Source organism: Panthera tigris, chromosome B4, assembly GCF_018350195.1.
Source record: "Panthera tigris isolate Pti1 chromosome B4, P.tigris_Pti1_mat1.1, whole genome shotgun sequence".
Lineage (NCBI taxonomy): Eukaryota > Metazoa > Chordata > Mammalia > Carnivora > Felidae > Panthera > Panthera tigris.
Window position 1 is genome coordinate 19,410,340 of NC_056666.1, and position 23,475 is coordinate 19,433,814.

At 44.0% G+C, this 23,475-nt stretch overlaps 1 protein-coding gene across 1 annotated transcript in view; it reads right to left on the minus strand.

Annotated features, from left to right (window-relative positions):
* The window catches only part of LOC102965877 (LIM zinc-binding domain-containing Nebulette), a 194,572-nt gene that overhangs the window by 67,070 nt on the left and 104,027 nt on the right, over positions 1-23,475 (minus strand). The gene's annotated exons all lie outside the window — the stretch shown is intronic.

Sequence of the window (23,475 nt, forward strand, 5' to 3'; positions counted from 1 at the left end):
CTCTTCTCTCCTTCGGCCAAACTTCCTTACCGAGAGGCCTCAACTCACTGTCCCTGCTCATCTCCTCTCCAACTCTCTCCTCGGCACCACGCATTCGGGCTTCTACCTCCTGCTTCCAGAAGTTTCTCTGCTCAAAGTTCTAAGGACTTCCCTGTGGACACATGCAGCAGCCATCTTTCTGTCTTCCTCTTGCTTCACCACCGCTCCATCTGGAAATGTCCTCTCTCTTCGTTTCTGTGTCACCGCACACTGCCGGACTGGCTTCTCCCCCTCTGGTTGTTCCTTCTCTGTCTCCTGTGGGTTCCTCTCGGTTTGCCCTTCCCCCTTCAGGGTGATCTACATCTGAGTGATCACCTGGGTGATCTCAGTGACTCACAGCTGCGGGTGATCGCTACGTGTATGCCGATTACTCCCAAACCTAGCCCAGCGTTCTGTCCTAGATCTCAGACCCCCTGGCATTTCCTCCTGTGTATGTTCCACAGCCACCATAAACTCAACCAGTCTGAAACTCAGCTGTCCGATATCCCACCCCACCTCCAAGACAAGCACCTCCCTCTTATCCACTCTTTCATTTAGAAGTGCCCAGTTGGCCAAGCCAGAAACTAGGAGATAATCTTGCCTCCTCACACAGTCAATCAGTCACCAAGTCCATTGATTCTATCTCCTACGTATGCCCCAGATATGTTTACATCTTTCCATCTCCACTGCATTTTTCCCGATAGGCCACATTTTCCTTTCAGGGAAACAGAACGCTTGCCAGTCTTGCCCTTCTGAGCCAGGGTGCCAAAGCAAACATTCTAAAATGCCCGTATGATTACATTACTCCTCTGAGTGAAACCGCTCAACGTCTCCCCATTGATCTGAGAATAAAGTCCAGTCTCCTGTCTTCCGAGGTTCCACGATCGCCCTCTGAAGTCTTCCTGCTCACTCGCCACGTTCCACCCATGGAGCTCACCCTTCTCTTTCCCACCTCTTCGCCACACGCCGCTCTCCTGGACCAGAATACTCCTCCCTCCTCACGCCCTGCTTCTCTGGTTGACACTTCTTCATCGCCTAGGTCTCGTCCTACACGTCACTGTTTCCAGGAGTCCTTCCCATCATAATTCTCATCCCATTCATCTGTACGCTCCCACGGACATGTCTCCAGCTCACAATACGAGGCAAGTTCCATCGTAGCAAGAACAGGCTGTCTTGCCCCTTGTCAGAGCACGTGCAGAACCTACCGGCGTCCGGCTCCTAATATGACTTCGATAATATGTGTAAATATTTGTGGAAGGAAGAAAAGAAGGAAGAAGGAAAGAAAGGTAGGAGAGAGGGGGAGGTAACAATCAGCCATATGACCAGAGTACGCGATCAAGCTACAGGAAAGCTTCACCATGTTACGTAATAGATGGTCACACATATGCGAACACACAGGTCCTCCTAGAGGTGAAGTGAGGGGCCTCTGCTCCCTCTGTGTGGGTAAGGGTACAAACCCTGATTCGTGGCTGCCCCCCCCCCCGCCCACACTTGGCTGGCACGGGGGGAGGGGGCGTGTATCACTAGCTGCTGTGACTCGATCACCACCAAAGCTGTGGTGCTCAGAGCTGTCCCTCCAAGAGCCTCCTCCCTGGCCCCTCTCGTTAGTGATGTCCACCCTGCGTCTCTTCCTGTGGCTTCTCAAAAGTCCTCTCTGCCCCACTATTTATACGGCACTATACCTACTCTCCTTGTAGACAGAGACATAACAGAGCACGATGCAAAGCACTAGTGTTTTCAAAGTCTACCAAGGTCCAGGTGGCCTCGATCATAGGAAATCATGGTGCGCAAATGACTTCTGGCCGTCAAGAGATCACTTTTCCCACACAGCACTCAGCCTCGTACGGTCTCCTTCGCTTCTGGTTTCCACCTTCTAATCCAGACCACGAACCTAGGCAGTCAAGTCTGTTTCGAATATTGGTCAAAACTAGAGTATTAGGGCGCCTGGGTGGCTCATTTGGCTAAGCGTCTGACTCTTGATTTCGGCTCGGGTCGTGATCCCAGGGTCGTGAGATCGAGCCCTGCCACGGGCTCTGTGCAGACCGTGTGGAGACTACTTGGGATTCTCTCTTTCTCTCTCTCTCTCTTTTTCTCTCTCTCTCAAAATAAATAAATAAACTTTTAAAAAAAGTATTCTTTTCAGGGGAGGAGGGCATAGCCCACAAGGTTTCCTCCCTCTACGCACCCTGGAGTCACAGCCTTTGGGTCATCCACACCCTTTGGGGACTACTACTGAACAGTGCTGCTCACAGGGGAAGCTGGATAGATGATTTCGGTATGTTCTGGAATATTTGTACATCAGTCTTGGACAACTGAACTTCACCGGACTTCCAAATGTAGCAACTATGCCTTGCTATAATTTAAAGCTAAAATAACAATTTAGCACATGTGCTTTTTTTTTTTTTTCCCCCAAAATACATTCTGTGGAATAAAGTTTCACAGAGATTTTCAGGGATTCCGCAATGTTTAATTCAAAAATTTTACATATCTATTTTAACTACTTTGAAAACTGTAATGAAAGTCTACCCTTGAATGTGTCACAGGCAGTTTCGCCCGCTGAGACCCTGCTGGTCTAACGGACCAGTTACCTCCGTTTGGGGACAGACATTGGGGGACAACCTGCTCCTGCCTGTTTATGTTTAATTAAAAATCAAACAGGGGCGCCTGGGTGGGGGCGGGGGGTGGGCTCAGTGGGTTAAGCGTCCGACCCTTAGTTTGGGCCCAGGCCATGATCTCTAGGTTGGTGAGTTCGAGCCTTGCGTGTTTGGGATTCTCTGTCTCCTCTCTCTCTCTCTGCCTCTTCCCCCACTCAGTCTTTCAAAATAAATGAATAAACATTTTTTAAAAATCACACAGGACCTTTTAGGTAAATATAATTTTAAAACTAAGCAGAATTTTATTATTTTTTTTATAAATTTTTTTTTTAACGTTTATTTTTCAGACAGAGAGAGACACAGCATGAACGGGAGAGGGGCAGAGAGAGGGAAACACAGAATCGGAAGCAGGCTCCAGGCTCTGAGCCATCAGCCCAGAGCCCGACGCGGGGCTCGAACCCGCGGACCGCGAGATCGTGACCTGAGCCGAAGTCGGACGCTTAACCGACTGAGCCACCCAGGCGCCCCATAACTAAGCAGAATTTTAAGTTAAACAGCATCCTGAGGTGGAACAGTGAACTGTTGGAGGGGCAGGTGCACAACCCGTTACTGCTTCTCTGTGTGCACCTGCATTTCCTCCACACAAGTTCTATCTAAACAAGTTCTAAAAACAAGTTCTATCTGGATATAACGAAACCTCCCTTGCCGCACATACCTCTCATTCTGGGGTATCACTTCCAAAAACAATCTAATTATTCTCTACCATTTGACTTGACAATGAGAAGAGGCGGCAGATCTGAGCTTTAAAGTATACGCATATAGAGGTGCCTGCGTGGCTCAGTCGGTTAAGCCTCTGACTTTGGCTCAGGTCATGATCTCGTGGTTCGTGGGTCCGAGGCCCGTATCAGGCTCTGTGCCGACAGCTCTGGAGCCTAACGCCTGCTTCGTATTCTGTGTCTCCCTCTCTCTGCCCCTCCCCAACTCATACTCTTGTCTCTCTCTCGCTCTCAAAAAAAAAAAAAAAAAGAATAAACATTAAAAAAAATTTAAGTACATGCATATAAACAAAACGACACTTTTACAAGCCTGACTCTGGCATCCCATACTGAGTTTTATCTGGTCAAGGGTTACACAGGAAAAAAAAAATTTTGAAAAGTTTCTGCTGTTTTGTTGTTGTAGTTGTTTTAGAAGACGCACTATGCCGACCAGGTGGCCAAAGCAGCCACCCTAACGTGCCGTGCGATTACAGTGAGGACTATAAACACATCGGCAATATTCTGAATTTTTTTTCCAGTCCTCAAAGGTTCTGTTAATGGTGGGTTCATGCGTATATACCATAGCTTTGCCTAAAGGTGCATAACAGGCAGAAATTATCTAAAATTTGACCTGGGAGAAAAAATCCAATTTACAGTTACTAACCAAAATAATAAATGCTGGGGGAAAGAAGGAATTTCTATTTGACACTAGTAGGGATCACGAGTAACATAATGGATTTCTCAACACCATGTCTATGTAGTAACATCCACCTGCACTAATCCAACAATATTCTGCTCTGAAGTCATAACCTCAACTCTTCCCTACCCAACACCACAGCTGCAAAAAAAAAAAAAAAAAAAAAAAAAAAACAGATGTAGAAATATATTGAGGGCCCAGTGGTCCCTCATGGGATCATACGAACAGCAAAGCAAAGCATTTGCAAATTCATTGATGGTACTGTAGAGTTATTTCTAGCTCTTTCCAAATACTATGTTCAAGTGGTAGTAGGAAGTCTTCCGAAAATAAATGTCTTGAATGGAAATCTTAATGAAAGTAGATCTCTTCACCAGGGCTTACAGGAAGAACATTTTCTCTTTGTCCCTATTAGGGGTCAGTATATAAGATAGAAGCCATGAGGAATGGATGTTCGAAGAGAACCAGGAAAAAGGTAAAAAAAAAAAAAAAAAAAAAAAACTCAAAAGAAGGGGTGGATGAATTGGTACATTAATAAATTTCCTGGAAAATGAAATGTAACTGTGTAAATACGGCATATAATACATTGACAGCCTGTGGAAAGATCTGGAGAATACTGTGGAATGTTTAAGCATCATAAATAGAAGTCTCTTAGCTGAAGTACACAGGAATTGGATGAAGTATATGTATCAAACTAGGCTGCCAGCTGCAACAAACCCAGATTTCTATGAAATGCTATAATCAAAATAAAAAGAGAAAGAATCAAGATAATAACAGAAGACAACATCTGAAACAGCAAAGTTAGGTTCTAGAAAGAAGACTTCCAATTTTTATCTCGGAGAGATTTAGCTGATTCAAACAGAGGAAAAGTTATATGCAAACCACTGAGCTGGTCAGAGTGAGAAAAGCAGTGTAAGCAAATCGCAACCTCCACGGCCATGGTTAGAAGACGGAACAGTCTGGAGAACGTGAACATCCAGGACCTCGCTTTTCATCCAGAGCTGGGGGGGGGGGGGGGGGGCCATGAGCCCTGAAGCCAGATTTCCTGAGTTTGGACCTGGATCTTCCACCCACTAGCTGTGTGCCTTCGGGCAGGTTTCTTAACCTCTCTGGCCTCAATTTCCTCATCTATAAAATCAACACTAGGATGGCACTTCTTGAGCTTAGTCCAAAATGAACACCTGTAAAGCATTTCAAACAATGTTTAGCTCACAGGAAGCACCTAATAAAGTAGTAGTACTTCCTCTATGCTCTGCACGGCAAAGTGACTTAACCTCAGGACCTCATCACCTTCGTCTATATAGTAAGGATAAAATACTCCTGGCTCTCTCGCGAGGTTGCTGGCAAACGACACAAAAGACCTTCCCATACGTAAACTACCGTAGGCGTGAGATATCAGTGAGCCGCTCAGACATGTAAAGTCAAGGTCTTTATGAGTTTATTTATTGTAAATTGTGCATTAACACAGTGGTTCTCGCACAGGACATTTGGTAACAGGCAAGGTCGGGAGACATTTTTGACTGCCTTTGGTTTAGGGCAGGTGCTGGGGTAGTGCATACTGTTGGCATCTAGTGAGTAGGGTGCTGGGAAACATCCCACAACGCACAGAACAGCACCCGCACCCCAACGAAGGCGTGTCCTGTCCGAAAGTCAATACTGCTGAGGCAGGACAGCCCTAAATAACAGATATAAATCTCTAACATGAGAGGAGACCACTAATATTAAAACTGCCAGCTCTTTCTAACCAATCTGGTATCTTCGTTTTCACTGGCAAAGTCAAACAACGCCCCCCCCAACACACACTTCCCCCAAATCCTAGGCCACGCCGCGGGTCAATTACTCCTGTCTGAGCCTTCTCCCTCATGAGCACTTAATTCTTCCCTCTGTAGCTTTTTGTTGACTTGACCGCGTTAAAGTGCCACTCAAACTAGAAAGTGTGAGAGCAGAATTCAGGTGTCAAAATAATTTGTTATTACATCATCATTTCCTTATGGGCCCTGTGCAGGAAAGAGTTAGCACAGCAGGCTTGAGCGCTCTGTTTGAAAAGCTAGCCTACAAGGTTGGTCCTTGGCCGGTTTCTAAGAACTTGGATTTGGGGACGGTTCCCACCACCATTAACGGATAACACGGTGCCTAAGCTGTTTGCACAAACAGTATGGTTTATGCTGAACATTTGCTTTCCTTCTGGGAGTCTGGCATTTGAGTACCTACTAGGCAAAAGGTGTCTCTGTGAATGGCCACCAGCGAAAGTCCTAGGAACTAAGTCTCTAATGAGCTGTGTTGGTTGGCAACATTTGACACATGTTGTCACAACTTGTTGGTGGGGGAATTAAGTGCATCCTGTGTGACTCTTCTGGGAGAGGACTCCGGAAGCTTGTTTCTGCTGTCCTCTGGCCTTGGCACCATACGTCTTTTCCCTCTGCTAATTTTGCTTTGTATCTTTTCACTGTAATAAATCATAGCCATGAGTATAACTCTGTGTTGAGTCCTAAGAGACCTGTTCAAGAATCATCAAACCTGGGGGTGTTCTTGGGGACCCCCAACATACGACTCGTTGTTCCTAACAACACATCATTAATGAAAGAAAAATGATATTAGCATTTTTAATATATTATCTACTTTAATAAAAAGCCATTTTATCTCTTAAGAACATTTAAAAGGCCAAAGTTCAGGGACATCTGGGGGGCTCAATCAGTTGAGCACCTGACTCTTGATTTTGGCTCAGGTCATGACCCTTCGTGGGATCGAGTCCCGCGTCAGGCTCTGCACTGAGCATGAAGGCTGCTTAAGATTCTCTCTCTCCGTCTGCCCCTCTCCTCTGCTCACACTCTCTCTCTCTAAAAAAAGTTTAAAAATAAAAGTCCAAAGTTCGGACTTCCCGTTATTAAAAACTGGCTTTTCAGCCCTGCCTTTCTGAATTAGATCAGGACCTAATGACTTTGCTTTGGGCCATCTTTTCGTGCTCCACTCTTAACCAAAGATCCAAGGACCATGATCATAATGGTTTTGGATGGTGGGGAAATGACAGAAAGTTTAAACACAATTTTGAGTATTTCTCCCAAATCGGAACAACTCCATTCTTTCATATCATTGAAAATATCTTCAAAAAATAAAACATTTTAAAATAAATCTGAGAGAGATTATCTTCTGTGAATTTATTTATAAAGGATGCACTTCAGCAAGAGAGAAAATAACTCCAGAAGAACAAGCTGAAATGCAAAAGGGAACAGTAAAGCAAATAAAATGGTAAGTGCACACATACGCATTGTGTGGAATAGTAACGATGTCTATTATTTGGGTTTGGGGTTTTTTTTAAGGAAAAAGCTTAAAAAAAGAAAAAGCAAAAATACTGGACAATCACATTGAGAAGGTAGTCTGAGAATTAAAGTATTCTAAGGTCTTTCCATTCTTCATAAGAAAGGTTAGGATCTTGCTGGATTTTAGGCTGTCCTTAAGTAAATGTGATAATACTTTAAGGGTAATCACAAAGAATGAAAAACCATACACGAAGTCAAGTCTTATGGAAAGGGAAAATCAAATTTTTAAAAAGTACTAAAATGCTAACTCAATAAGATAAAAAACAAAGAGAACAGAAAGAAAAGAAGCACAGAAGAAACAAGACAAATACACATTTAACCACTGGGAGAAACAATTCAATAATCACAAAAATATCAATGAGTTAAAAACACCAGCTGAAAGACCCAGAGTCCTATTTTTCGCTCTCCTATAAAAGAGCTGTATCCGTTTGAGACAAAATACACTTTAAAAGTAAAGGCATTATTGGGGCACCTGGGTGGCTCGGTTGGTTAAGTGTCTGACTCTTGATATCAGGTCAGGTTGTGATCTCACAGCCCCGAGATCAAGCCCCGAGTCGGGCTCCACTCCGAGCGCGGAGTCTGCTTGGGATTCTCTCTCTCCCTCTCTTCCTGTGCCTCCCTCACTCATGCTCTCTCTCTCTCTCTCAAAATAAAGAAATAAACATTTTATAAATAAATAAAGGCATTATTAAGTCTGGAAACACTACAGTGATAAAGGTTCAATGCACGAAAAAAATACGTATCATCCTAAATACCAACGTACCCAATATCGGTCTCAATCAGTTGTTTAAAATAAGTGTGTGCGCATGTATATTTAGAGAGAAAGGGGGAGGGGAGGGGAGCGCACATGGACACGCAGGGTGCAAAATCGATAGGGGGAAGACTGGCATACCCACCAACGTGGTGAGAGGTTTCAACATCCCTTTCCCAATTATTTCCAGGTCAAGCAAGGAGACACAAAATCAGTGAATGCATCAGACGTAGGGAGTGTGGAATTCGTGACGATAGTATTGGTGATGTCTCCACACAGGGGTGGCGTTCCGCCGACTCAACAACCGGTACCCCCTAAGCACTCATCCATCAAAAACGTCTCAGGGCACGTTCAGCCGTGAGTTACTGGCAGGACTGAGCAGCGCGTACTGATGACCACCAGCCTGCCTCCAAGCGCTCCCACGGGCAGGAAAAAGCAGAGGCCAACGTGTGCCACGGGGAGTGAGCAGAACCAGAAAAGGAAAGGAAAACTCTCTCTGTTGGGATACGGACTCTATTACATAGACCCCTACTCCCTCCGACAGAGCTTCCCTGAGGATGCTTGCATTTGAACCCGGACGTAGTGAGAAATGGTAACAGAATGAAACTGGGAGCAGACAGGTAAGCTGAAGAGGGGGAGAGGGGGAGGAAGGAGAGAAAGACTGTAACCCAGACCAGGACCAACCGTCACCTGCTAAATCAGAGAAACAAGTGCTAGCCACCTTCAGGAAGAAAAAGCGTTGAGCGCCAGGGGCCCCTTCAAAGAGCTTCGCGTTCTGCCCAGAGAGGTTTCTAATGGCAAAGGACCAACAGGAAGAAGCGCACGAGGACACACGAGCCAGGCCCAGCTGTGAAGGCCGGACCAAAGCACCCCGACTCCTGAAGGGGTAGGGGACCCCAGGAATGGATGAGATGGAACAGCTTCAGACTGAAGTCTGAACTGGTGCGTTTACATCTAAGTTGCGCGGTGTTCTCCCAAAAACTAAAATGCTAACAGATTTGTTTAAGGAAGGCCTCCTCCAATGCCTAGAAAATCGGAACTGAAGCCAGCACCAGGCTGCCACGGCAAGAATGGAAAACAGCAGCGCACTCTCCTTTGTAAACGCTTTTCCTGCCTGAGCACACTTTGCCAGACACATCAGAGAGTTTCCCGGGGCCATCTTCCTTCCCCGCTGGAGCCCAAATCTCAGAAAGCCTGGACATCCAAAGGCCAGGGGCTGGGCTCCCTCACTCCGTTCTCCAAGGCAAAGTGTGTGTGTGCTCACGTTCCTAGTCTTCGGGTAGATTCCATTCCCCAGGGAGTATCTTCAAATTCACCATCATTGCATTGGAAAGGTTTGGTTCGTTAAACAGCCATGAGGCAAAATAATACATGAGAGGAGAAAACCTGGAAGTTTTTCCCTTGAAAAACATTCCTAGGAAATTCTCAATTAATAATTCTTAAAAACAACCCTACTGGGGTTACCTTTTCCGGTGTGTAAAACTGTATAAGTAAAAAAAAAAAAGTTATCATGAAATGTTTTAAGACTCCGATGGTAACCTGAGTAAATCAACAATTTTACGTTACTTCTGCTGATATTCCAGATTGAGTACTGCGCAGGGAATCACCAGTTAATGGGTAGAGACACTTTAAGATATCTTTTTTACATGTTGGGGTCCATCTGGGCATTTTCTACCTACTAGAAAATTTGTTAGTTTACCATGAGCACTATTCAACATCAGCCAAAGACACGTCTACTCCAGACATTCTTCAGGATCTTCGGGTTTAAATGCACCGTTTGCTATCTTCCTGTGTCACCGATGCGATGTCTGTATGTAAATTTCCTTCCACGGCCATCACCTCTTTCTTAATTCTTCCGCTAATCTTCCCTGTAAGCACCTCCATAAACAACTCACACATAATGCTCTAGTTGCAAAACATCAATTTTATGATAAAAAAAAAAGAGTGAATTAGAGCAAGTAAATGGGGAATGCTCTTCCGAAAGGAGGCTTATGAGAGCTGCCGGTAGGTCACATAGAAGCGAAAAATGGATTATGATAATGCAGGCTTCTCACACATGAAATACAAGCCCGAGCTGACAGGAGGTCCGGAATGCAAACCCCTGGCTCTCTAAAGGGCAGTCGATAACCTGTCTAACAATTTACCAAATTCTCTTGCTGGCTGGAAGGGTCAAAGAACTTGCCACCTTTTGATTTCCTTCCTCCGCGGGACTCCATTGTAACTTCTACTGCGTGTTCACAAAAGAAGGCGTTATCAAAGGGATTACACGGTAACCTGACCTCCCACACTGTGAAGTGCTTATCAGCTATTGGAACATGTCACCTAGATTTTGAAGAACGGTATAAAAGGTGAGAAATTAATACATGCACACGCATGTGCACACACACGCACAAAGAGGTTGTTTAAGAAAAATATGAGCTCTTGGAGGACAGTCTATTCCCTAGGCTGTCGCTGATACTGGCTGAACAGCTCTGTGATTTGTGCCCAGAACATCAAATGCCACAGGTGATTATGGCCAAGAATACGTGCAGATTCGGGACTCGAGTATCTAAGACATTCTTAGAGTCTGAAAAGTATTAAAAACCGGGTTTAGAGGAAAACCACCTTTGGAACACAGAAAAGATCACATTATATTCCTATAATAATAAATATAGCACCTGCTCAAGTGCTCAGTAACAATAAAATAATTACTTCAGGCCTGAAGAAGAGGAAAAAGAATCAAATAATTCTGTTTTTAAGAAAAGGCCTATATACAACTCAAAATGTAATATCCCACCCAGCTGCATATTCTCCATAAAAATGTTACAGACTCACAGATAAATGTTTGGCCCAAACGCAAGCCAAATAAATCCTGGGGAACTAATAATGAAAAATTGTAAGAAGAAGAACCAACACTACGCTGCCTCCGTGCTCAAGGCAGACGTCACTGATCACGCCGCTCCGTCTGAAGGACCCAGAAAAGAACCAACATTCTTCTCAACACAGCACTCCAGGCGACCACTGCCAAACATCCTAGCCCTCAGGCTCAATCAGCTTGCCACCAGCAGACTCTACTTCTTTGACCATTGGCAGATCCGTTGTTTCCTAACTTTTCAGGCTATTAAAGTAATATCAAGAAACTAAAATCTACGTTAAGCATTGGCCTCCACTCTGCAATTAGGGAAATATTCTTACAGAGCAGGGGAACTCTTCAACACACTTTGATGTGTTCAGTTCTAAACTGTGTACAATAAATTCAATTTTTTTATTTTTTTAATGTTTATTCATTTATTTTGAGACAGAGAGAGAGCATGAACAGGGGAGGGGCAGAGAGAGAGAGAGAGACACAGAATCTGAAGCAGGCTCCAAGCTGTCAGCACGGAGCTCGATGCAGGGCTCGAACTCATGAACCACGAGATCACGACCTGAGCCGAAGTCGGACGCTTAGCCGACTGAGCCACCCAGGCGCCCCCTACCCTAAATTCATTTAATGTGGTTTCAGAATAAGCAGACTGATCGCTTCTTGGCCTTTTGGCTAAGATCAAGTGCAGAATAAGCAGACTGAGGGAAAACAAAAGAAATCATACCAAAATGGGGATCTTTCACACCAGGATGTGTTAAAGAAAATGAACTCAATGTCATCTATAACATCATCAACTGCTGTGTTCCCACCTGTCCCTTCTGCCTCTTCTAACAACTCCCTGAGCAAGCCACATTCCTTCCCTAGGTACCTGAAGGCACGACCTAACCACAAAATAGATCAACTCTTCTTTAAATGTACTTTTTTTCCGGCTATGTGATTGTATAATTGAACTAACACCCAAGAGGCCATTATTCTACTGTGCCCAGTGCCAAGTATGAAGAGAAAAATGTGAAGCTTTAAATGTTTTCATCACAGGTTAATGGCATGGGAAGGAAAGAAGGACTCTATGCAAGGCCTGAAGTAAGTTTGGCGTCTTAAAAGAAACATAATTATTGCCTTCAAAGTTGTACATATTAGCTTCAATATGTCTGACTCACAGAACTTCAACAGAGTTGCCGCAAAAGGCAAACCAAGCGCCTCCCACCCAAAGCCCAAGGGAATTTTTTTTTTTTTTTTGAGAGAGAGGGAGAGAGAGAGCACTGACACAAGCAGGGGAAGGGCAAAGGGAGAGAGAGGGAAAGAATCCCAAGCATGCTCCACAGTCAGCATGAGCCTGACAGAGGGCTCGATCCCACAACCCTGGGATCATGACCCGAGCTGAAATCAAGAGTTGGACACTCGACCTACTGAGCCACCCAGGTGCACTGGGAATATTTTTAAATGTACATACATATGTATATTACACACACTCACACATACACACACACACACACACAAGCACCGGCAGAGTGAAGATTAAAGACACCTTACTTGAAAGTCACCAGACAGGGTCAGTCAGATTAATAAGGAAAGGGGGCTCTGGAAATGTCCCCAGGGCCACTCCAGGCTATTGACAACCGCGTTCGGACCAGCTCCTCAGGCTCCTTCCCTTCTCCATTTACTCCCTGTACACAGCATATTCCCCGGGCTCCACCGGAGAGGTGTTTACCCCACGCAGACATCTAGGCCTGTCTCTGAAGAAAATGAGAGGTGAGCCTCTGGACAAATCCTGTCTCAAGGCCTGTGATGAGAAGGACAGGCCATGAGGTGACCTGTGGACATCTACATGAGTCACGGTGTCGGGGAGGAGAGATATTCTAAAACACCCAACCCACAGAGCACAGCCCTCCTTGCTTATGTTTGTTTCTGTGTTGTTAGTTTATTCCTGGACTTTGAGTCTCCACCGTAACTGGCCCCGTCTGTGCACCCGGGAAGCTGGTGGGGTGACCGCCCTGGTCAGGCCCAGCCTGCAGAAGGCCACAGGTGCCATTTTCTCTCCAGGGTAATCCCTGCTGTGGACTCAGACCCCCCAAGTGCCATGGAGACCCAGGCCAGCTTCCTATACTCTTCAGCCTCCTCCACCATCATCAAAATGGACAGACAGCCAACGAGCCCCAATTGTGTAAGAAAACCCAATGGTAAGTTGGGGCGCCTGGGTGGCGCAGTCGGTTAAGCGTCCGACTTCAGCCAGGTCACGATCTCGCGGTCCGTGAGTTCGAGCCCCGCGTCAGGCTCTGGGCTGATGGCTCGGAGCCTGGAGCCTGTTTCCGATTCTGTGTCTCCCTCTCTCTCTGCCCCTCCCCCGTTCATGCTCTGTCTCTCTCTGTACCAAAAATAAATAAAAAACGTTGAAAAAAAAATTTAAAAAAAAAAAAAAGAAAACCCAACGGTAAGAAAGAAATGGACAAAAACGTAAAGATGAGAGTATGTCTGTGTGTGCACACAAGAGAACACAGCCAACCCTGGAGGAAACGCAATGCATGTGTAAGGACTCTGAAAATCATCCCAGAGAATATTATATCGCATTACACAGAATATTACAAGAATCAAGTTACAGCAACATCAATATCAAATTGCTATGGATCAAAAACGCCAATGAGTTGCTAGAAGATTTAAAAAGAAAAATGTACTTGAAATTAATGACTCACCTGGACGGGGAGGTGAGGGGAGGGGAGCTGACTACAAAGGAACATGAGGAGAGAATTCTTTGGAGTATGGAAGTGTTCTGTATTTTGATCATGGTGGTGGCCAACTACCCGCACATGTCAAAACTCACAGGACCATACTCCAAAAAGAGCAAATTATACTCTACCTAAAATTTTTGAAGTGAATTTAAAAATATATGGATGTTGGGCCCCCGGGAGGCTCAGTTGGTTGAGCATCCAACTCTTGATTTCGGCTCAGGTCACAATCCCAGGGTCGTGGGAGGGAGCCCTGTGTCAGGCTCTATGCTGAGTGTGGAGCCTGCTTGGAATTTTCTCTCTCCTTCTCTCTCTCTCTCTCTCTCTCTCTCTCTGCCCCTCTGCCCCACACACACACTCACTCTCTCTCTCTCTCTCTCTCTCTCTCTCTCTCTCTAATAAATAAATAAATAAATAAATAAATAAATAAATAAAATGATGTTGAAATAAAATAGCCAACAGAGAAATTCAATGATGGGATAAATACGTGAACTAGTTATCTTCAAGATAAATTAGAGAGGAAAAAAACTCGCCAAAAAATAAAGAGATGGGCAATATGAGAGAAAAACTAAGAAATCTGTAAACAAGTCCATTTAACAGGAGGTTCAGAAACAAAGAAGAGAGTAAATGAAAAACCATTCACACCTTCAGCTCTAAGGACAAACTAAGTGTCCAGCCCAAAAGCAAAAATATCCCTACAAAATGTACCCATAGTGAGATTTCAGATTTCTAAAAATAAAGAAAAATCAGCGGAAAGCTTTCAGTAACACACAAAAAAAGGATGAAGTTTTGTTGGTTTTTTGTGTGTGTGTGTGAAGTTATAACACCATCAGTCTTCTCTTTAACAAAATTTTGAGGGAAAACAGTTTTATACCCCGTCAAACTCTGAGGACAAAAACATGACATTTTCAGTCAAGCAGACACTCAGATCTGCAACCCATCTTTTGAAAATATAATACGGGACATTTTCCATGATAACAAGAAGATTCAAGATACACCAAATTCAACGGCAGCTGAGAATGACCTAACAAAGTTAGTTTTCAAAATTCTGACTAGGGCCCACAGTAAGAAAGACATCTTACCTCCCAGCCCAGTACTAGAACAAAGTAGAAAATGGTGGAGGAGGGCTTTTTTTTTTTTTTTTTTTTAGCTGTTTATTTATTCATTTTGAGAAAGAGAGAGTGAGAGCATGAGTGGAGGAAGGGCAGAGAGAGACAATCCCAAGCAGGCTCCATGCTGTCAGCACAGAGCCCGACGCGGGAATCGATCCCATGACCCTGGGATTGTGACCTGAGCCAAAATCAAGAGTCGGACGCTTAACTGATTGAGCTACCCAGGCACCCCCATTAAAGAATTCTGACTTTGGACTAGATTTTGCTTACTGATGAGATCCAGGAAATTCAGACAAGGAAAATGACTTGAATGTTTTGCTCAATTAAAAAAACAAAACCTTAGGGGCGCCTGAGTGTCTCAGTCAGTTAAGTGCCAGACTCTTGATCTCAGTTCAGGTCATGATCTCATGGTTTGTGGGATCGAACCCCATGTCGGGCTCTGCACTGACAGCACAGAGCCTACTTGGGATTCTGTCTCCCTTCTGTCACTCCCTCGCTTTCTCTCTCTCTCTCCCTCTCTCTCACAAAAATAAATAAATAAACATTAAAAAAACAAACCTTAATGACTTTTTGTCTGAATTCTCGGGTTCTAAATGAGTGAGGTTCAATTTAATGAGGCGTTATTTAGTAATTATTTGAAAAGACTGCAATGGTTGATATTAAATAATTCCGATTTTAATCACCTTAGTGATTATTTACCTTTTAAGTAACTGATTTTCCCTCCTATCCCCAACTCCAAAATATCCGTTACAGCTTTCATAGTCAGATGTCTTTTCCGGACTCTGAATAACCTGCCAACTTCATTCTAGAGCCACAGATGCTCCGTGAATCAAAAGCTTACAAAGATTCAGTACTATGATAGTGAAGACTGAATAAAGATGATGCATCATGCCATCGTCGCCAATGGAACTGAAGGAAGATTCAGACTACGTGGAAAAAGCCATGGAGGAAAAAATTTTAAAAAAGAAGAATTTTTTATTTGAAGGAAAAATTGCTTTTACTAAAAACAAAAAACACAGCGTAAAAGGTGATACTAATTTAGTTTATGGCCTCTTATTGCCAACCTTCAGCTCATTCTCCAATCCACTTAATTTAAAATAACTGGTGGGGCGCCTGGGTGGCTTGGTGGGTTAAGCGTCCGACTTCGGCTCAGGTCATGGTCTCGCGGTCTGTGAGTTTGAGCCCCTCGTTGGGCTCTGTGCTGACAGCTCAGAGCCTGGAGCCTGTTTCAGATTCTGTGTCTCCCTCTCTCTCTGACCCTCCCCTGTTCATGCTCTCTCTCTGTCTCAAAAATAAATAAACGTTAAAAAAAAATAAAATAAAATAACTGGAAGGATACTTACATATAGAGCCATGCTGCATTCTCTTGACTACGAGAGATCCAACACTAATAATAGCTTACATTTACCGAGCATTTACTATGAAGTTAGGCACTACTCCAAGGATCTGTGTTCAATATCTCAATTAATTCTCCCAAAGACTTTACGAGGTAGGTACTCTCACCACACAGCTAGGAAGTGTTGGATTCCGAAAAGTACCACAAGTCTGCCCCACCACTGGTGTGTGTACTAGAATTAGGTCAGTCTGGCTTAGGAGAGCAGATTGCTAACTTCTGGGGAATTTTGTGGGCAGGTTGCTAAATACACCATTTAAAAGAATTGAGTGATGTAAACTTAAGAGTTAAATAAATTCTAATCCCAGCAAAGTTAAGGAGTGCCTGGGTGGCTCGGTCGGTTAGGCATTCAACTCTTTCTTGGTTTCAGCTCAGGTCATGATCTGGCGGTTTGTGAGTTCAAGCCCTGAGCTGGACTCTGACCATCAGTGCAGAGCCTGCTTGGGATTCTCTCCCTCTCCTGCTCTCTCTGCCCCTCCCCTGCTCTCTCTCTCTCGCACACTCTCTCTCTCTCAAAATAAATAAACACAAAGTTAATAAATACCCAAATCTCATCACTTCCTAATCACACGACTACATCTTTTATTTCTGCGCCCTTGGTGCTACCTACACCTACTGTATCTATAAGGGAAAACTACGGAATGTACGTTATTGTGTGTCTCTTTCCAACCCCATGTTCTGTAATATCAGGCTGGTGTCTTAAAATTAAGCATGGTGGTTGTATTTCCACCACGCAAAAAATGGCAACCATGGCCAATTAGGCCTTCTGTTCTCCCCCAGAGCTGGGTGTTAAACATTTACCAGCACCACCCCCCCCCCCCCGCCCCAGATTCCTCCTGCAGACTACAGGCTCCTGACGCAACAATGTGCTCTGTCACCTGATAAACATTACACATTACTTTTGATTAACAAAAACAAATGGCTTTTCACAGGGAGGCTCTGTTTTCACTCAGAAAATTACACCACATGAAAAGTAAAAGTAGTTCACTCCATTGAACCATTTAATTAAGTTCTCAGAGGAAGACTTTGCTTTCTGGTTCAAAAATAACATTTCCCCAAGAAAAAAAGCGGGGGGGCGGGGGGAGGTGGGGCGGGGGGAGACTGCTCTGTAAACAAACAGACAAAAAAGAATACGTTTCTACCAGTATCTTCCTGGAACCTACTTAACCACTTCTACCAACGACTTAAATCTGACCGAAGTACTTATTCCCAAATATAGTAAATCCTGTACATGTCTTCAAAAGGGTCTGAGACCGTAGCTCCGACTGGCCCTTTCCTCCTGAGATCATAGCTCAGATGTACCCTCTCCCCACTCCATATGATCACCCTTCCATCCGATGCTTCACATCCAACAGATGGTTAGAGCCATTTTTGATGCTTTTCTTCTTTCAATAAAATGGAACGCCACCAACCACTTGTCTATCTACAAAGAGACAGCACTCGACATTGACTAATTTAGAAGCAGCCTTGTCAGAATTTTGAAAGCCTGCAATCATAAAAATCCAAGATCTTCAAGTGTGCTTTCTATGCACAATGAATGAGATAATTAGCTCCTTTCCTTGAATACTTAACTTTCCCATGTAAGAGGGACAGCTGCGAGAGATCGTTCTTCAAAATTTAATTTTCTCTAACAAAATAACATGCATGTGACTCCTATCTGTGCACACAGACCCACATATATGATTAAAAGAATTATCTTATTAATTTATTTATAAACTAGATTTTCTTTCTCCTCGAAAAAAAATTGCGGATGGGAATATCGTAAACGGAAATATTTTACTATCATCACCTTTCCTACTGAGAGGCTTGCAAATGTTGTAACTGTCACTCCTGGGAAAAATATCTGCCAAGTCAGAACACAGAGGTCTCTCGAACCTTCATTCTTCCAACAGCTAATTATTAGGTATCTGATAACAATATCGTTATATTTATTCAACACAGATGCATCAGACCATGTTATCATATGTGTGTGATTAGGTATTTGTTTTCTATTGTCACCAAATATCATAAATAGAAATAGTTGCCCAAGATCAGGCCGGGAGGAGAGAATTGTCAAGTGAGTTCAGTACACATCCTGACCCACTAGTCTATACCACCATATGCATGCCACCTTCTGAAGCGGCTTCCTACAGAACTGCTTTGAAAGAAGGTAAGATATTTCTTTACATGAAAGCCGATGTTGGAGAACATGATTACAGGCCTGTGTTTCCCTAAACTCCATGGAATGTTTAAAAAAAAAAAACAAAACTGTTGTTTTGAAAAAGGGGGGCACTGCTCTGTCATTAAATATAATCGGGCAATAGAGAATGAAGAACTTTGGGGCACCTGGGTGGCGGTTACGCGTCTGACTTAGCTCAGGTCATGATCTCAAAGTTCGCGAGTTTGAGCCCCACGTCGGGCTCTGTGCTGACAGCTCAGAGCCTGGAGCCTGCTTCGGATTCTGTGTCTCCCTCGTTCTCTGCTCCTCCCCCGCTCACACTCTGTCTCTGTCTCAAAAATGAATAAGCATTAAAAAATAAATAAATAAATAAATAAATAAATAAATAAATAAATAAATATAATTTTTTTTAAAAAATTTAAACACTGTCTTTACTACAGGACTTCTCAGATTTGGCCCTCTTCCGCCAGGAACATCTTACACGATTGCTCTTCTTCAGAACACATCCGGAGACATGCTCATTTATCAGCACGTTAGCCTAAGTAGGTAGATTGGAAAGCAACGTTTAGAAGAACAGAAAATAGGTTTGTTCATGTGACTATTCACAGATTCTTTCCTCAGCCCTGAGATTTCCAGCACGATGCATTTGCCTTGGCTTTCCCTTGAATGTGCTCTGCCTGATGGCTGAATGGCCAACACCTATCCACCCCTCTGGGTCCCGTTCAAGTGCCCCCATTCCCAAACTCTTCTCTGCCCGCCGCACCCCCTAGCCCTCCAGTCACATACTCAAGGCAGCACTCTTGGAACTCACATTAAACAACCCACTGTATCAGCACTTGTGGCCCAAACCGCTTCCTGCCGGGAGGAAAGGAGCTTCCAAAAAGTACTGAATGAATAGACGAGTGAACAGCTCACTACCGGAAGCCGGTGAAGAGAAAAAGGTGAAACGGGCTTGAAATACAGACATCCTGGTTAGAGACTATTTTGCTGAAAGGAAAATAAAGCTCTTCTCTCTCGGTACATCCGGATTATCGCCGGCTTCCATCAGTTGTTAAAATTGACACTGTATCTTTAAAATTCCTTACAATTATCCCTTGGACTCTGAACCATGCGTTTAAATTCGGTAAGCTTTTTATGGTTTCTAAATTGCAGGAAACACTATGGCCAATTAAGAGAACCCAAAAATTCACGCTCAGAGATTAAATCTGGCCACTCACGTATTAAACAAATGACAATTCACTGAAAATTTTCATTTGCACGTTGAAAGACACATGTTCCTTCTCTTTAAGGGAGTCACAATCCTGGCAGCACTAACTGCTAACGACTGAAAACCCACCAAAAAGTGCTATTAGCCTCAGTACTCACAAACTCACTAGACACCAAGAAAGACCGTGCATGTCCAACTTCTTAAAAAAAAAAAATGAATCCTCTTGGGCCAAGAAAGAAAGGCAGATATGTGACTTGCCATTCGCTTCCTACCTGTAAAATCTTTGTATGAACCTAATTTTAACGTGTTTTATTATTTGCCACTTCTTTTTAATCATTAAAGGGGGAAACGTCCATTTTGGGTGGAGAAATCATGAACAAAGCAATGACTGAGGCATCCCTTGTCAAAATGTTGGCCAGTGCTTGAACAGATCACATCCTCTCTGGGAGGTTTATTTCCAAGGATGGTATCCAGGCAGGCACTCGATAAGGGGATTGGGGCAGAAGGCAAAAAAATATCTACAGGACTCCGCAACGCTTTAGTTATTTCAAAGAAGAATCTATCAAGAATGCAACTCACGTTTCTCTTACGCTCACTGAATAACAGATCTCTGGGGCGCTGGGCGGTTTAGTCAGCTAAGCATCCGACTCTTGGTATCGGCTCAGGCCGTGATCTCACTATCGTGAGATCGAGCCCCAAGTGGGGCTCCACGTTTCGAGTGGAGCCTGCTTGGGATTCTCTCTCTTTCTCTCTGTCCCTCTGCCCCTCCCCCACTCAAGCATGTGCACACTCTCTTCCTCTCTCTCAAAATAGATTTTTAAAAAACTTAAAAAAAAAAGAACAGATCTCTTTGTATTTAATACCGTCCCCAGTGAAGCCATAGAAAAAACTAGTTTTTAATATGCTCCACTTTGTCCCACAAATAAGTTAGAGATGAAGTAAACATTGGCTAAACTCATGGCAGGACCCAAACAATATGCTGGTGTTGTATGGAAATCTAGAACCAAAGCAGCCTCAAGAACTATTGTATGAATCAGAGGACATGATTCTGTGACCTTGACCAAATCACTTCATCTCAAGAGGTTCCCTTTCCTCATATTGTAAAGAGAGACTGTAATACCCTCCCCACATGCCTGAGTGATGTGGTCAGAGGCCATCCACTGAAATAAACCATGAAAGGATGTATAAATTTCAGGTGGTCCGCACTTTGCCAAGAGGCCGCTTCTAGCCCACAAAGATACTGCCATCTAGCTTTTAAGCTTCCCTCCTTTGTGGGGGTACACAAGCACCATAGAATATTTAATACAACAGATGAATCCAGAATCTACTCGACAGGAGACTTCTGCATGTCACATTATCATCGTATTTCGATGCAAAATCAGCAGCTTTCCAAGACAGAAATTTCCACCGTGGCAGCTTCACCAAGAGGAACATCCTGTACTGAATTCTTACAGCATCTCTTGGCGTTCGCATGGGCACTTTCAATGCTGTTGTCTTCCCCTCACGCACTGTTCTGAAAGAGTTGGTATCCCATCAGTCACTGTGACAGCCCCACATTACAGATCAATGTAGTTTGTTTATTGACTTCTGAATACCAAATTCCTCCGAAGAGAGTCACAGATCGACAACATGCTGGGAAAACATGGCCGCAAAACATGTAAATACAGACGTGCCCTGACAGCTCTCCATGGCTGCTACTCAGAAAATCTCCCAGAGTGCACTTCTTCCTTCAGGGGCCATTCCACTCTTGAGCATGATAAATTTCTTACAAAACAGAAACAAAACAAAAAACTAGGTAACGGCACAACAGATTTACTGCCACATGAGTTTTAAAAGCACAAAAGTGGTAAAGATGTAAATTAGTCAGGGTTCTCCAGATAAACAAATCAACAGGAGATTGGTTATATATGAGATTGACATACACACATGGGAAGAGAGATTTATTTTAAGGAATTGGCCAAGTCTGAAATCTGCAGACTGGAGAGCAGGCTGGAGACCCAAGGAAGAGTTAAATATTGCAGAATTCCTCCTTCCCTGGAAGACCTAGTCTTTCTTTTGAGGCCTTCAACTGATTGGATGAGGCCCACCCACACTATGGAGGGTAATCTGCTTTACTCAGAGTCCACTGATCTCAATGTTAATCTCATCTAAAAAATGCCTTCATAGACCATGGGGGAGGGGAAGGAAAAAAAAAAAAAAAAAAAAGCTAGGGAGAGAGCCAAACCATAAGAGACTCTGAAAACCTGAGAATAAACTGAGGGTTGATGGGGAGTGGGAGGGCGGGGAGGGTGGGTCATGGGCATTGAGGAGGGCACCTGTTGGGAGGAGCCCTGGGTATTGTATGGAAACCATTCTGACAATAAATTTCATATTAAAAAAATAATAATAAATAAATAAATAAATAAATAAATAAATAAATAAACAAACAAATAAATAAAGCCTTCATAGCAACATCCAGACTGCCGTTTGACCAAAAACTGAGTTTTGTGGCCTGGCCAAGGTGACTCACAAAATTAAGCACCACAGTTGCTTTTCATATTGGGGATATGTTTTTCACCATACAGGTAGCTACTGTCTATCAGACTCACCCCACGAGGGTCTAGGACCCCCTGCTTTACACTTTCAGAGAAGATATTTTACCAGTTTGTTAGGTATTTGAATGAGAACCGAGTAAATTTACTTACTCTAACCAAGCACCTGAGAAGATCGCTTATAAATCAGAAACAAATCTAATGACATTGTGTGGGATACCACACCCCTCCGGTGCCTAGGATGTCATCTGTGCGACCTTTACACCTGTGCTTCGACTACCCCTCTCACTCCCATCTACCTCCTGAATTCTTTTTATTCTCTTAAGACTTTCATCAAATACCACAATCTTCAAAAGCCCTTCCCGGTCCACACAGCCTGTCCACCCTGCCCTGTTCCTCACTTCCTCCTACTCTGCTGCTTGGTGACTTTTCTTATGCTCCCCCCACCCCCTTCCCTACTGCAGCGACATCATCTGGTCCTCTGCTGGCCAAGGCTGTGCTTCCACATCCCTCTTCTCTAAAGTGGGGACAAGGAGGACACTGGAAGGCAAAGTGAATCAGGCATTTCTACGGAAATCTTTCCCTCTCCGTGGTTTTTGGTTTGTTTGTTTTTTTTTAATTTTTAAACATTAGCTCTTATTGGTATAAAACCTCAACTGGCTAGAAAATACCGCCTTGCCAAAATGCTTCAGCCCTGGACGGTGAGAGTGTCAGATCCCCAAGAAACCAAAGTGACAATCGAAGGTCACTGGCGCAACCTGGGTGGTTCCATCAGTTGAGCGTCCAGCTCTTGGTTTTGGCTCAGGTCATGATCTCACAGTTCATACACTGAAGCCCCGTGTGGAGCTCTGCACTAACGGTGTGGAGCCTGCTTGAGATTCTCTCTCTCTCTCTCTCTCTCTCTCAAAATACATATATAAATAAACACTACTACTCATGTTAAGGTTAATGCTTTAGAGTTCCCAAATGGACACACCAGCTTCCACTGACTTCATCGGAGGCTGGCTGCTTCCTGATGACATGGCATCCTAATTCTCTCTCCTTTTTCATATCTCAGATCGCGTGAGGAAACAGGTTACTCAGAAGAGTCTTGCTTCTAGGGGGACCAACCATCCCTCTCTGCCAGGGACTGAGGGGTTTCCTGATAAGCGAGACTTTCAACACTAAAACCCGAGAGTCCCAGGCACGCCATTTCCTGCAGACGTCCAAGTACAGCCACCACGTGCATTCCCGTCAGCTTGGGTCACGTGGTGTTTCAGGACCCTAGCTCTGACGACTAATTCCTTTGCCTACTGACTCTGCTCCTGGACTTGGCCTCCATCTACTGTGCAGACTGCAGCCACCCACACAGGAAATACAGTGTCCTTCTTCTTTAACAGAGAT